Source organism: Sus scrofa, chromosome 2 (genome assembly GCF_054392235.1).
Source record: "Sus scrofa isolate SSC_HxYL_T2T_F1_AM1 chromosome 2, Sscrofa_HxYL_maternal_Yorkshire_Landrace_v2.0, whole genome shotgun sequence".
In the NCBI taxonomy this organism is placed as follows: Eukaryota; Metazoa; Chordata; class Mammalia; order Artiodactyla; family Suidae; genus Sus; species Sus scrofa.
The window spans coordinates 146780209-146795408 of NC_139384.1; the positions used below are offsets into that span (position 1 = coordinate 146780209).

General features: G+C 52.1%; 1 protein-coding gene across 4 annotated transcripts in view; it reads right to left on the minus strand.

Moving 5' to 3' along the window:
- The window catches only part of VDAC1 (voltage dependent anion channel 1), a 31999-nt gene extending 27872 nt beyond the window's left edge, over positions 1-4127 (minus strand). For 2 of the 4 annotated variants that reach the window (XM_005652949.4, XM_005652948.4), the window contains exon 1: positions 4092-4127. The gene's annotated coding sequence lies outside the window, so the exon portion shown is untranslated. Of the gene's footprint in view, positions 1-4025 lie in introns of all 4 variants that reach the window. The other 2 variants (XM_021080765.2, XM_005652950.4) reach the window with 1 other exon arrangement.
- Positions 4128-15200: the final 11073 nt, after the last annotated feature.

Here is a 15200-nt window from a genome sequence, read left to right on the forward strand (position 1 = left end):
GAGACCTGGGCTGGCAGGCAGCACGAGGAGGCCTGGGTCCCAGGCGCCCCTAGGCTTCCTGCCTGACCTTCGCACCTCAAATGCCCTGGAGCCTCGCTGCCAGGCTTGACTTGTGGGGGGGGGGGGGTAAAATCAACGGTGCTTAGGCAGCCTCGGGAGTCCAGCAGACCCGAGTTCCAATCCTCCGCCACCACTCTCTCTGTGATCTGGCAAGTCACCACCTATCTGCCTCTCACTGTCTTTCAGCGCCGCTACAGGGCAAGGGTACCTGACTCAGCATCATTGTGAGGACGGAATTCGCTTGCTAGTATAAAGCACTTAGTACTATGGCTGGTACCCAGTAAATAAGCAACACACATAAGGAGAGCATGCACTACAGGTTTTCATTCCACACACTTCTTATAATCACAGCTGCTGTGCGGATGCCAGAAGGTCATTCGGAATCACAGAGTTCAGAGTCCTCCCCAGCCCTAACGAGGTATTGTTTAGCTGAATACTGTCCAGCCAGGTCCTGGAAGAATGCCTCCCACCGCATCCCAGGGAAAACCGACACTTCTCCTGATAAACACGGTGCCACACTTCTTGCCACGCAGAGGGTGACTCAATGCGCGTCGTCCACTGACAGCTAACCTACACCCCGCCACATACACACTCACTCCAATCGGTGCAAAAGAGCAACACCTGCCCTCTGAAGAGCAAATGCTACCCTTCAAAAGGCGCTCACATCTGCCAGCTCCTTGCAGTGGCCCCGTGGAGGGGGCCACCACAGGGTGAAACCATCAGCGCTGGAGCTGGCCAGCCCAGGCCCCGAATCCCAACCCCACTTCCGCTGGGATGGGGACCTCGCCTCTCTGAGCTCAAGCCTTGGACCGGGACCATGGAAACAACAGTACTGCTCTTGCGGGGCTGGGAGGATGCTGGAGTCAGCGGCACTGTACATACGGCAAGCCCCGAGGAGCTTGGCCTCAATAAAGAAGGACCATGATGACAATGATGACATGCTCAGATGGAGAAACAGACACAAGAAGGTCAATGGACCCATGCGAGACCCCCCCGGGTCCTATCAGAGCTGGGCGGTGAGTGCGCGACCTGCTCCCTGGGACTCTCCTGGCCCAGTTCTGGAAAAAGGGCTAAGATGCCCACTCACTGTCACCCCTCTGAGGGAGCAAACAGAGACCTGGAGGACCCTGCCCAGAGCCAGCTGACGAGTCCTCTGATGACCTTCCCTCAGTAGTGACCACAGAGAAGGACAAGGCCACCCTACATATGTTGAGGGGCCGCCTACGGGCTTGGGCTGGCTCTCAGCCACATGTGCCTCTCTCTCACCAAAGATGTCACACCTTGAGAAAGCCCATCGAGGGCTAAGTGGACGTCGGGAGCATCTCACCAGTAAAGGTCGGGGCTGAATGTCCCCCAAGACCACCAGCTGGGAGATGCCCAATGGGGCCAGAGGCCCACAGGCAACCGCTCACTATCTGGTCCTCCTGAGCCCCTCTGTCTCCAAGGAGCCCCCGCCTACAGAAGAGCAGAAGTAAACTAATCAACTGAGCACATCCCCGGGGTCAGGCCCTTCTGCAACGAGTCCAGTAGAAGCCATTGGCTCACTCACCTTCGGGGAGGGAAGAAAGGCACCAGGCCCGAGGGCTTTAGAAGAATCCCATGCACCAATGTAACCCTCCCCTGCAAACCTAGAAACACCCGTTCAACGAGTTTCCCAAAGGACTCGGAAAGTCACGGAAATGAAGATAACACGTCTAAAGCAGTTATTTCAAACTGGAAAGCAGTTGGGCCTCTCCCTGCTCTGGGGCTGTCCACACCATCACAGCTCTTTAATTATTTGTAGCTCTCTGCTGGGCAAGGCTATTTTCTGGAAGTGAGTGAGATGTGTCTCCCTCAAAACGGATGTTCAAGATCAAGAGATTACAGGCTGGGAGTTCCCGTTGTGGCGCAGTGGAAGCGAATCCGACTAGGAACCATGAGGTCACAGGTTCGATCCCCAGCCTTGCTCAGTGGGTCAGGGATCCGGCATTGCCGTGAGCTGTGGTGTAGGTCACTGACATAGCTCTGATCCAGAGTTGCTGTGGCTGTGGTGTAGACCAGCAGCTGTAGCTCTGATATGACCCCTAGCCTGGGAACCTCCATAAGCCTCAGGTGCAGCCCCCAAATCAAAGAACAAAAAACAAAGAGAGAGACTACAGTTTGGGCCTACAACCACTACACAGGCCCATTCAATAATCCCACACAAATACTTAATGAGCACCTACTCTAAGCCACACTCTGGAGTGCCAAAAAAAAAAAAAAAAAAAAAACTATTCTTCTGTCAAAAAGGGTGAATTGACTCTTGGATAAAAAGCAGGAGTACAGGAGTTCCCGTCATGACTCAGTGGTTAACAAATCCAACTAAGGACCATGAGGTTGCGGGTTCGATCCCTGGCCTTGCTCAGTGGGTTAACGATCCGGCGTTGCCGTGAGCTGTGGTGTAGGTTGCAGACTAGGCTCGGATCCCACGTTGCTGTGGCCCTGGCACAGGCTGGCGGCTATAGCTCCGATTAGACCCCTAGCCTGGGAACCTCCATATGCCGCTAGTGCAGCCCTAGCAAAGACCAAAAAAAAAAAAAAAAAAAGGCAGGAGTACCTTCACTTATACAGATCTTTCTCAAGCACCTACTGTGTGCCAGGTGGCACCACCCCAGGCACTGAAAACAAAGCTGCATAGGGCTTAAGCCTGATCTGTAGGAACTCGGTCCAGAGCTGGGGGGGAAGGCAGACCCTGGGCAGTGTGCCCTGGTCCTGGCAACAGCATGTTAGACAAAGAGGAAGCTCATTCCCTTTCTTCTCTGGAGAGGGGAGGCTGGTTCGGGGGGGGCTCAAGAGGAACAGGCCTAGGCTTAGCCCAGGTCTGTCCCTACATTCACCTTCCTGCTCCGGCCTGACTTTGTCTGTCTGTAAAATTTAAAGGCTATTGATGAATGACCCTGAAAGTTACTCAATGCCCAGCACACAAATGCTTAATAATAATGTTTAAAATAACAGGGGCTACCTTTATTGAACCCCTTCCAGAGCACCACGTGGAACAAAACATTCTGTAAGGATGGGCTAGAAGCTCCCAAAAAGCCTCAAGGGTAAGTGTCAAGGTTTCTACCCAGGCCTTCTCCATGCCAGGCACTGTTCTGAACGTCTGAAGTTAACTCATTTTATTCGCCCCAAAAACCCAATGAAGAAGTAGAATTGCTCCCATTCTACAGATGAAAAAACTGAGGCTTGGTATCTTCCCAGCTGTGACCTTGGACAAGTCACAGGGGTGCGGGCCTCAAATCCAAAGTGCTAGAAGTCAGTTTCAAGAATGCACCGCTGCATTTGGTGAATGAATGAGCCACCTAATCAGAAAGGAATCCCTGCTAAAGCCACATCGCTCCCCGCAGGAGCTCCTTTTCCAAGGCCTGACCTCCTGCCCAGGCCCTCGTCCCGGCCGGGTCCCTGCGGCCTAAGTCGACTGCCTGCCTCCCGTTCCTCCCGGAAGGCGCTGGCACGAGCGGACAGTGCCGGGCGCCAGCTGCTCCGGGCGTGGACCAGACAGGGCGCGCAAGGGCTGGGGGCGCGGGGCCACAGTCGTCACGTGAGCTCATCCCCGCGGCGCCAATGTGGCCCGCACAGGTCCCTGAGCCCGGCCCCGCGAGCGTAGGTGGCGGGCGGATCCCTGCCCTATCCGCGCTGGCGGGATCGAGGGCCAGAGGGCGCCTCCGGGGAAGGTCACCTAGACCTGCAGCCGGCGGGCCTCCACGCGGCGACGCGGGCCCTTCCACCCGCACCTCCCCGCGGGCTCTGGTCCCCAGCCGCAGGCGGCTCCGGATGTCCGGGCCTCTCGCTCCCCCGCCCGGGCCCGCTCACCGCCTGCCCGCCTGCCCCGCGCGGCCTGCTCTGTCCGCCGCTGACCCGCCAGGCCCGCGAGGGCCGCTCCCGGCTCCGGCCCCGGCCCAGCCCTGGAGCCCTCGCCGTGGCCGGCTCTCCGCCCCATCTCCTCCTACCTCCCCAAGAGCCGGCCTGCGGCCCGGGGCGCAGGCAGAGCCCGGGTCCCTCTGCGCGGCGCCTACCTCCGAAGCGGTGGCAGTGGGCTCCGCGGCGACTACGGCGGGGGCTGCAGCGTGAGCAACCGAGCCAGTGGCGGGGCCGAGGGCGGGGCTGCGCGGACCGCGGCGGCGCAGCCCCGCCCCGCCCCGGCGCGCCCGGCCACGCGAGCTCCGCCTCCCGGGCTCTCCCGGGACACCAGCTCTGCCCCGCCGGGGTCCGCTGCCTCCCCTTGAGCCGCACTCTGATCATTCTGGGCCCCTGGGTACCCGGGCGGACGCGTGTGCTACGGGCGGGTGCCGGCCCGCGGCAGTGCCTGTGCCTGCGCGCGCCCGGGCCGACGTGCTCAAGAGTGTGTGCGTGCGCAGGGACACGCGTGTCGCCGCCCGCGTGGGCTGTCCTTGCTGGAAATCCGGCCCGGTTGAAGCATTCGGGAAGGGAGGGATCTTCCGGTTAGCTGAGCGGTGGCTGAGGTCCCCTGTGCTAATAGAAGACACGCAGGGTCCTGGGCCTCCTACTCGGCCTAAGGGCTGGAAGACAACCCCCCTCCCCCGGGAATTGATGTGGCAGGTGTCGCTGGACCAAGGCCTGGCCAAGGTGGATGCGGTGACCGCCCCCCCTCCCCGGTTCCCTCGGCAAAGCCCACTCGGGGTGTTAAATCGCGCTCTGAACCCCTGGGGACATGACCAGGCCCAGCTGGGGGACTGGGCATCCGAGGCAGCGCGCATATATAGAGTAGCTCCCATGAATGTTGCTCCTCGGCTCCCACCTCCGGACGCAACGCTTCCGGCGCCTTTGACCCTCCCTCTTGCCCAGCTTAGCACGCTTAGCTCGCAGATCTCCTCGGGGACCAGGAACGAAATTCCAAGAATATTCCTCTGTGCGCGGAGGATGCAGTCAAGATGAGCAGTTTCCCCCTGTAGCAAAGCTACTAGGGCTGCCATTTTTGGAGCATTGGAGAAGTGAAAAAAGTAAATTGCATGTTGCAAGAACGTCCCCTGCTGGACCCCACAGTGCGTGGACCAGACCAGGTCCTCTCGGGGAACCCGCGTCCAGCCTCCTCACCTTGGTTAAAGAATGCAGACTGCTCGCTGGGCCTATGCGGCCCACCCCTATCAGACTTCAAGAATTAATGAATTCATGGCTGGATGAAGATTCTGCACATCCTTTGCCTTTAGCCACAGGCTTGAGGCGACTGCCTCTAGGGCCCCTTAGAGGAGGTACCAGCTTATAGAATCGGAACACTTGCTCACAACCTGCTGTGGCACAAATTAAAGCAATGAACAACTGGGCATGCAGAGAGGCAATCAGGACAGGCTCCTGGAAAGAGGTGGCAACTTCCATAAGAAAGTAGTGGCTGATGTTCCAGTGGGTGCAGAGCGTTAAGAAAGAAGGAAGCTTATGGATGGGAGGGGTGCGGACTGGGTACCCTGGCTCCTGTAGGTGCTCAGGGCTGACTAAAAATGTGAGGAGGAGCCCCTGGACCCCTTGGAGTCCTGAAGAGTGGAGAACCAATGCTAGAACTCTCGCAGGCCCATGACCTGTTCCATGACTGATGGGGACTGTGGGCTTCCCAACCTGGCCATCCCCACCCCCACATAAAGGCACCAGCCCACTCCTGGAGAGGGTCAGGCAGGGAGAGCCACTCAATCACCCACCAGCGCAGTGAGGCAGAGTTTGGGAGGACAGAACCTCAGGGAGGCGGAACAGGCCCTCGGGGAGGCAGGCAGGACCAGGTGGTGCTCCAAGAAGACACAGCTTCAGAAACCTCACACGAGCTAGGAGCAGATGTCCACCCTGGGTCAGTAAAGCCCAGGCCTGACACTTGAATCAAGCGTCCAGGATGCTCCTTCTCCTCTAGCGCCTCCCTGTCAACCCCCCTTTCAGGACCTTCAGCTTGGGTATAGGTCCCCATGCCCCACCTGCTCCAGGTCCCTTCTGGGGATCCCTTAAGTACTATTTTCCGATTAATCACCTGAGTGCCCTTTGAATCACTTCCTGGCTGTGTGACCTTAGGCAAGACGCCTACCCTCTCAACTGCAATTTCAGAGTATTGTTGGGAGTTTAAAATGGAACACCGACAAGTAAGCACTGGGAAAACAGTGAAGAAAACAAATGAGATGAGGCAGCGCTCAGGCCTGACTGCTGACCCCACCCCACCGCAGCCCTTGGGGAAAAGAGCTGAGCCAAAGCAGCCTGTCCTCCCTGCAAGGCTTAGCACCCAAGCACCAGCCGCACCACCTCTAGCCCCGCCCTCAGCCCCGCCTCTACTCCCTCTGCCACAGCTAATTGGGCTGGAGGTGGGCACCTGACCCAAGACCAGCCAATCAGCCCCACTCTTGCACATTCGAACTCCATGAAATCCTTGTCAGGTGTAATTGTTTTACTTTGCAGGAGTGACCCTGCGCTTCCTCTGCTCAGTTCCCTGACTCCAGGGGGCTGTCCTTGGGGGTGACGCTATAGCTCGGGCTGACCAATCAGAGCACAGCACTCCCCTAGCTGCAGGGATGGACCAATGAGACCCTGTCAGGCTTCCTGGAGCTATAAAGTCTGTCCCTAAAAATGAAGATAGCCTACAAAAAAGAGTCAGAAACCGGGTCCTGAGGACTTTTGGCTCTGGGATCTAGCCCTGCCTCTGACTACCTCCTGTGGTTTCCAGCCACCTGAGATGAAGAATTCCCATTTTGTTTAGTCCAGTTTGGATTAGGGTTTCTTCCAAGTTCTAACTCAGTTCTTCCATCAATCAGAACAGTGTACAACATCCAAGGAAGAAGTTTTGTTTTAATATTTATGCGACTTCAGGGTCCCCCCCCCCTTTGGTTCTTTTTAATATTTCCCAAATTACTTTTTATTGAGGATATACTGCCTTTAAACTTTTTAATTTTTAACAAAGCCAAATGACGTTGATTAGGAGAGACTGTTTAAAGTGATACAATCAGAGATAACAATGAGGCAATGAGTAATACAAATCATAAACCTGCTCCCTTTGACCTGTTCCTGGGAACCTATGCTAATGCAATAATCCCAGGTATGGGGCATGCCAGCTTCAGAAAGCTGTATTGCAGCCCAGAATGCAACCAGAATGCATGGTTGCCAGCATGTGCAAATTGAAGCACATCCCCTCAGTGGAGGGTTCAAATCCTTGAGGAAAGGTTACAAAGACTTCCTCCGGGGAGATAGTTCTCTGCCAGTGCTCACTGAAAACAATCCTATTTTAGTATTACTGCAACCACAATGTAAAAATAGTAGAATAGGGGAGTTCCCGTCATGGCTCAGTGGAAACGAATCGGACTAGGAACCATGAGGATGCCAGTTCGATCCCTGGCCTCTCTCAGGTCTATGGTAGTTTGTTATGACATTGATAAGAAACTAATACTGTGTATGTGTATATATATATATATATATATATATATATATATATATATGTATATATATGTATGACTGAGACTGGGTCACTTTGCTGTACAGCAGAAATTGACAGAACATTGTGAATCAACTATAATAGAAAAAATAAAAATCTTTAAAAAAAAAAGAAACTAATACCAGAACCTCTGGAAGATAACATTATAAATGATTTGTAAGGAGTTCCCTAGTGGCTCAGTGAGTTAAGAACCTGGCATGGTTACTGCTGTGGCTCAGGTTCGATCCCCGGCCCAGGAAATTCCACATACCGTGGGCACTATCAAAAAAAATTATTAAATGTTTTAAAATAAATGACTTGTTAGAATATTGTCTTAGCACAGGCTGCTATAGGTAACAGGTGTAAGGATGGCTTAGACAAGAGACATTTATTTCTCACACCTCTGGAGGCTGCAAGTCTGAGATCAGGGTGCCAGCCTGGTGAGGTGGTCAGGGTTTGGGTGAGAACCCTCTTCCTGATTACGTCTTCACATGGTCTTCCTTGTGAGGCAGAAAGATCCCATGGTGCCTCTCTTTTTTTCTTTTTTTTTTTTTTTTGCTTTTTAGGGCCATACCCGTGGCATATGGAGGTCCCAGGCTAGGGGTCTAATCAGAGCTACAGCTGCTGGCCTACACCACAGCCACAGCAACTCAGGATCCAAGCCGCTTCTGTGACCTACACCACAGCTCACAGCAATGCAAGATCCTTAACCCACTGAGCAAGGCCAGGGATCGAACCCGCAACCTCATGGTTCCTAGTCGGATTTGTTAACCACTGCACCATGACGGGAACTCCTTTTTTTTTTTTTTTTTTTTTTTTTTTTTATTGCATCCAGGGTACTGCAGAAGTTCCAGGGCCAGGGATCAAACCTGAATGACAGCAATGACCTGAGCCAAGGCAGTGACAATGCCAAATCCTCAATGCTCTGAGCCACAAGAGACCTCCTCTCCTCTCCTTTTTATAAGGGCATTAATTCCATCCTGAAGGCCCCACCCTCATGACCTAACCTACCTCTAATTAACTCTCAAAGCCCCTCCTCCTAAGACCTTCCTGCTGTGGATCCAGGTTTTAACAGTGGAACCGGGAAAGTGGGGGAGACACAAACATGCAGTCCATGATAAATGGCAAGGTTCCCAGTGGCTTTTTTCTTTTATATTCTCAACTTTACCACTTTTAAATAATGTGGGAAACATTAAAATCAAACAATCCTGAATAGAGGCAGGGATTTCCGGTGTATAAAACCAATTGTGTGGAGCCCCCTGGTGATGCAGTGGGTAAGGTCAGAGGGTTGTTTTGGTTTTATTTTGGTTTTGGTTTTGGTCTTTTTGTCTTTTTAGGGCAGCACCCATGGCACAGGGAGGTTCCCAGGCTAGGGGTCCAATCAAAGCTGCAGCCACCGGCCTACACCACAGCCAAAGCAATGCGGAATCCAAGACTCATCTGCAACCTACACCACAGCTCACGGCCACGTTGGATCCTTAACCCACTGAGCAAGGCCAGGGGTTGAACTCACATCCTCATGGATGCTAGTCGGGTTTGCTAACCTCTGAGCCACGACAGGAACTCCCAGACAGTTTCAATGGCCCTGTGTGTGCGGCTAACATGGTAGGGCTGCCTAGGGGGGCTGGCTTGCAGGCAGTGTCTGTCTGAGCCTGCCACGTAGGATAGGGTGGTTTGCACGCTGCACAAGCACAGGCCAAGGGGATGTGTGGCACTGAAATCCTGCCCACAAACAGCTCCTGGAGCCTTGAGTCCCAACCAGACTGTGTCAGCCACAAGGGAAGGACTGTGTTTCTTCTTCTGGGCACTTTTTCACAATCTGATTTGGGCTGGGACTGTTTAATCTGTGTAGTTAAGAATTTAACCTCACCCAGAATGTCTGGCCTTTGCCCTAGGCTTCTGGAAGGAAATCTCTAAGCTGTTGCAATGTCATGCCAGATGGGAGTATCTTTATTTAGGGCAAGGACTGGCCACACAGGATAAATCAACAGTGTGATTTAGGGCAGAGACTTTGAGGCACAGGGACCTAGACCAGGCAGCTGGACCTCCAGAGGGATTGGAGACTGATGTCAGCCAGGGGACCGTTGATGATGGAGCCCCAGTGAATCTCTGGACACTGAGGCTTGTGTGAACTAACCTGGTTAGCAACGTTCCATGTGTCTTGTCACTCATCGTTGCTGGAGGAGTTAACAGTCTCAGTGGGTCCAGGGGGAGAGGACGGCTCCATGCCTGGAGCCCTCCTGGACTCTGCCCCAGGCTGCTCATCGCTTGGCTGATCTTAATCTGTCCCTTTCCCTGTAACAAACAGTAACCATGAGTATAAGGGCCCTCAGTAGGTTCTGTGAGTCCTAGTGAATTAGCAGAGGTAAGGATGGTCTTGGAGGCCCCACCCTTGGAATTGTTGAGGGGTGGTCCTGTGGACCGTGTTCCCTCTGAGGTTGCAGTGCCCCGAAGCCCCCGTCCTCTGCCCCTCCCACACACACACACTCTGCACAAGGAGGACATCATCTCCCAATTTCTCCTGGCGGTCTGCTGTCCAGCCAGGCATCTGCCCCGGTTGGGACCACACTGCCTCCTGGTTCTGATTCCCCAAAGACCTCCTTCAGGAGCTGGAGAACACTGGCTTCCTCTCCTCTGTGCTGGTGAGTGGGAAGAACTTTCTTTCCAGTGTGGGCAGTGACAGACAGAAAACAAAGCAGTGGCCAAGTTGGCTACAGAGCCCAATTGTCCCTGCCATTGTTCCCACCACAGCCTCTCCTCTGTGACCTCCTACTCTACTTTTTTTTTTTTTGCTTTTTAGGGCCACACCTGTGGCATAATGAAGTTCCCAGGCTAGGGGACCAATCAGAGCTGTAGCCACCAGCCTACACCACAGCCACAGCAAATCAGGATCCAAGCCAAGTCTGCAACCCACACCACAGCTCATGGCAACACCGGATCCTTAATCCACTGAGCAAGGCCAGGGATCGAATGCACATCCTCATGGATGGTCAGGTTCTTAACCCACTGAGCCACAATGGGAACTCCGCCTACTCTAGTCTTTGCTGGAGAGGAGGCTGATGAGGGCAGGCTGATCAGGAGGGTCTTCTCTGAAGTTGCCACTGTTTTCCTGAAACCCATTACATCTGCCCTTCCTCTAATGCCCACCAGCTCCCCCAGCTGTCCATGTGGAGGCCACAGAGCCACAGACAAAGTCCTTCTGGCCACAGCCAGCACAGCTTGAAGGCAGCAGCGGCTTCAGATGCCTCTCAAAGTTTGGAAGTTTGAGGTTCAAATCTAAACTTAGCAGCCCTGCTGCCTGGGCATTACCAACATGCTCTTTCATGACTCTTACATAAGAAGATTAGGCCTTTCATCCCTCCCTCGATCCTCCCCAGTGCCTCCTCACCCCTGGGGAAAGGCTGGCTTCTAAACTGTGCAAAAGCCACTCCCACACCCCACCCCAAACCCCAAATGCAAACCCCACACACAGTAAATCTGACGAAGCAGAGAACCAAGATTGGCTTCCTCCCCGCCTGGAGTGCTTTAAGCATCATCCCGCCCAACCACAGAGGCGTGGACCACGTGACCTCTCTGTAACCCTGAGCCTCAGCCTCAGCAGAAGGTAAGGAAACACACTTTATTTTTGGCGGATTAGGGAGCAGGCTGTTATTTACAAAGCCTTCCAGGGGAAATAAATAAATAAAACTACCAAGTCTTAAGAGACACAAAGTAATCTAAAGGAAAAACCAGCCCAAGAAAATAAAACTTGGAACACAGAAATGCACAGGGGATGCTACGGAAAATGGGGTTCACATAACAATCATCAGGTGGCCTGGCAGACCTTACAGGTGGTGGGGCCTCACCCCTCAAGATTCTCCATTAATATTTCCTGGCGGGGGGACAGCACCTGCATTTTTCACAAGTTCCCTGAGTGATCCTGGAACAGTAGGCTCTGAGAATGGCTGTGATCTTTCATAACCTCACAGGAAGAAATTCAGGGTGTGGCTGCTCTGAATACCAGCTCCCTGGGGTGTTAAAAAAAAATCAATTCAGAACTTTTTTTTTTTTGGCTGCACCTTTGGCACATGGCATTTCTTGGATCAGCTCCAAGTTGCAGTTGTGACCTGTGCTGCAGCTGTGGCAATGCAGGATCCTTTACCCCACTGTGCAGGGGCTGGGGATGGAACCTGCATCCTGGTGCTGCAGAGACCCGGCTGATCCTGTTGCACTGCAGCTGGAACTCCTCAGAGCATTTTTTTTTTTCACATGCCTCTTTTTCAAGATCTAGCATCTGTGCTGTAAAGAGGAAGGACTCTCTAGGAAGATGCTCCACTTTTTGCCTCCATCCTTTCCCTCCCACTTATTCATTCAGCCAATAGTCATTGCAGGTTGCTATTTTCTAGACACTGCCCTAAGACCTGGGGATCTAATATAATGCTGGGTAGAAACAGACACCATCCCTTCCCTTGCAGAAAACATAGACTTTGCTCAAACCATCATAAAAATAAACATGTAACGATGAACTTTAATAAGTGCTATGGAGGAAATTTCTTACAAACATTTTTTTTTTTTTTGTCTTTTTGTCTTTTTGCCATTTCTAGGGCCACTCCCACGGCATATGGAGGTTCCCAGGCTAGGGGTCCAATCGGAGCTGTAGCTGCCAGGCTACACCAGAGCCACAGCAACGCTGGATCTGAGCCACGTCTGTAACCTACACCACAGCTCACAGCAACGCCGGATCGTTAACCCACTGAGCAAGGGCAGAGATCGAACCCGCAACCTCATGGTTCCTAGTCAGATTCATTAACCACTGAGCCACAGCGGCGACTCCAGAAACATTCATTCTTTCACTTACTCATTCAACAAATATGTATTGAGCTCCTACAATGGGCCAGGCACTTTTCCACATGATGGGGACTCAGCCTTGAAATAAATAGATACGGTCCCCGCCCCCGGCTTGGTGCTTACTGTCTGGTGGGCAAGACTGACAGCAAATAAATATGAAATACTATGTCAAGTGCTGGTAAGTGTTCTAGAGAAAATTAAGTCTGCGTTGGGGAGGACAGCAGTGGGGGAGCCTTCTCAATACAATAAGGAAAAACCTCTCCAGGGAGGACTTCTGGATGGAAATGAAGTGTATGAATGAAGTGACCAAGTATATACTGAGTGGAGGGCCTGACCTCACAGAGGGAGGCGGGCAAATGGAGCCTCATCAAACATAAGATTTTGCCCAGCAAAGGAAACAATAAAGAAAATGAAATGACAACCTACAGCCTGGGAGAAAATATTTGCAAATGATGTGACAAACAAGGGCTTAATTTCCAAAATATGCAAAGAGCTCATGCAACTCAATAACAAAAACAAACAACCCAACTGAAAATGGGTAGAAGACCGAAACAGACATCTCCCTAAAGAAGACATGCGGGAGTTCCCATCGTGACACAGCGGAAACGAATCCGACTAGGAACCATGAGGTTGTGGGTTCGATCCCTGGCCTCGCTCAGTGGGTTAAGGATCTAGCGTTGCCTTGAGCTGTGGTATAGTTTGAGACGCAGTTTGTATCTGGTGTTGCTATGGCTGTGGTGTAGGCCAATAGCTGATTCGACCCCTAGCCTGGGAACTCCCATATGCTGTGGGTGCAGCCCTAAAAAAAAAAAAAATGCAATGACATATTACCTCACACCAGTCAGAATGGCCATCATTAACAAGTCTACAAATAGCAAATGCTGGAGAGGATTTGGAGAAAAAGGAACCTCCTACAACGTGGGTGGGAATATAAACTAGTGCAGCCATTATGGAAAACAGTATGGGGATTCCTAAAAAAAACTAAAAATAGAGTTGCCATATGATCCAGCAATCCCACTCCTGGGCGTAAACCCAGAAAACTATAATTTGAAAAGTGAAATGCACTCCCATGTTCATAGAAGCACTATTCACAACAGCTAAGACATGGAAACAACCTGAATCTCCATCAATGGATGAATAAAGATGTGTGTGTGTGTGTGTGTGTGTGTGTGTGTGTGTGTGTGTAATAGAATACTACTCATCCATAAAAAAGAATGACATAATGCCATTTGGAGCAACAGAGATGGACCTAGAGATTATCATATTAAGTAAGTCAGAAGGAGAAAGACAAATGCCATGTGATATCACTTACATGTGGAACCTAAAATATGACACCAGGAGCTCCCTTCATAGTGCAGCGGAAACGAATCCGACTAGAATCCATGAGGATGTGAGTTCAAGCCCTGGCCTTGCTCAGTGGGTTAAGGATCCAGTGTTGCCGTGAGCTGTGGTGTAGGTTGCAGACATGGCTCAGATCCCATGTGGCTGTGGCTGTGGCTGTGGTGTATGTCAGTGGCTACAGCTCTGATTCAATTCCTAGCCTGGGAACTTCCATATGCCGCAGGTGCGGCCCTAAAAAGCAAAAATAAATAAATAAATAAATAAAATTTTAAAGTAAAATAAAATATGGAGTTCCCGTTGTGGCTCAGTGGTTAACGAATCCGACTAGGAACCATGAGGTTGTGGGTTCGATCCCTGGCCTTGCTCAGTGGGTTAAGGATCCAGCGTTGCCATGAGCTGGGGTGTAGGTCACAGACGAGGCTCGGATCCCGAGTTGCTGTGGCTGTGGTATAGGTCGGCGGCTACAGCTCCAATTCGACCCCTAGCCTGGGAAGCTCCATGTGCTGCAGGAGCGGCCCTAGAAAAAGCAAAAAGACAAAAAATAAAATAAAATATGACATAAATGGGACTTCTCTTGGGGTGCACGGCATTGTCATGCAGTATCCTGGGTTGCTGCTGTGTGGGGGTCAGATCCCTAGGCTTGAGAACTTCCACATGCCATGGGGGCAACCAAAAAAATGAAAAAATAAAGTATGACATAAACAAGCATATCTATGAAACAGAAGCACATTCACAGTTACAGCGAAGAAACTTGTGGTCACCAAGAGGTAGGGTGGGGGAGGGAAGGACTGGGAGTTTGGGATTAGCAAGGGCAAACGACTGCATATACAGGATGCATAAACAAGATCCTACTGTCCAGCACAGGGAACTATATGCAATATCCTGTGATAAGTCATAATGGAAAAGAATATGAAAGAAGACGGGATATGAAAAAGAGGATATATATATGCATGTAAAACTGAGTCACTTTGCTGTACACCAGCAATTAGCACGACACTGTAAATCAATAGTACTTCAATAAATTTTTTTTAAAAAAGAGGTAGCATCCGTCCACCTCTCCCCTTCCTAAAGCTGGGCTGGCCTCAAGGCTTTCTCTGGCCAACCGAATGTGATGAGTCTAGACCTTAGAGGCCAGTCAACTTCCATCTCTATCTTTTGTAGCCCTGGTCCTCCTACCTCCCCAAGTAAGTACAGCTACCTTGCTGAAGAGAGGTCCAGCTGCCTCCCCTCCCCACACTCCCACCCCTACCTTGGCCCTTACCCCTGGTAGCCTTCTAGAACATTCCAGCCCTGCCAAGCTCCCAGCTAAATGCTACCACACGTATGACCCCAGCCAACTTCACATGGAACAGAGGAACCTCCCCGCTGAGCCACTGCACTGGTCCAGGCTTGGGATGAGTGGGGCTCAGACACTGGTGAGAGCAGCACTAATGGTGGGGAGAGTGGAGGAAGCAGAGGAACCTGCAGGGCTAGGAATAGAGAGGATGCTTCTGCTTGTGTGACGGGGCTGGTGCTGTCCCTAACTGAGCTGGGAGCACCGACGACGACGAGGGGCAGTTGTGGGAAC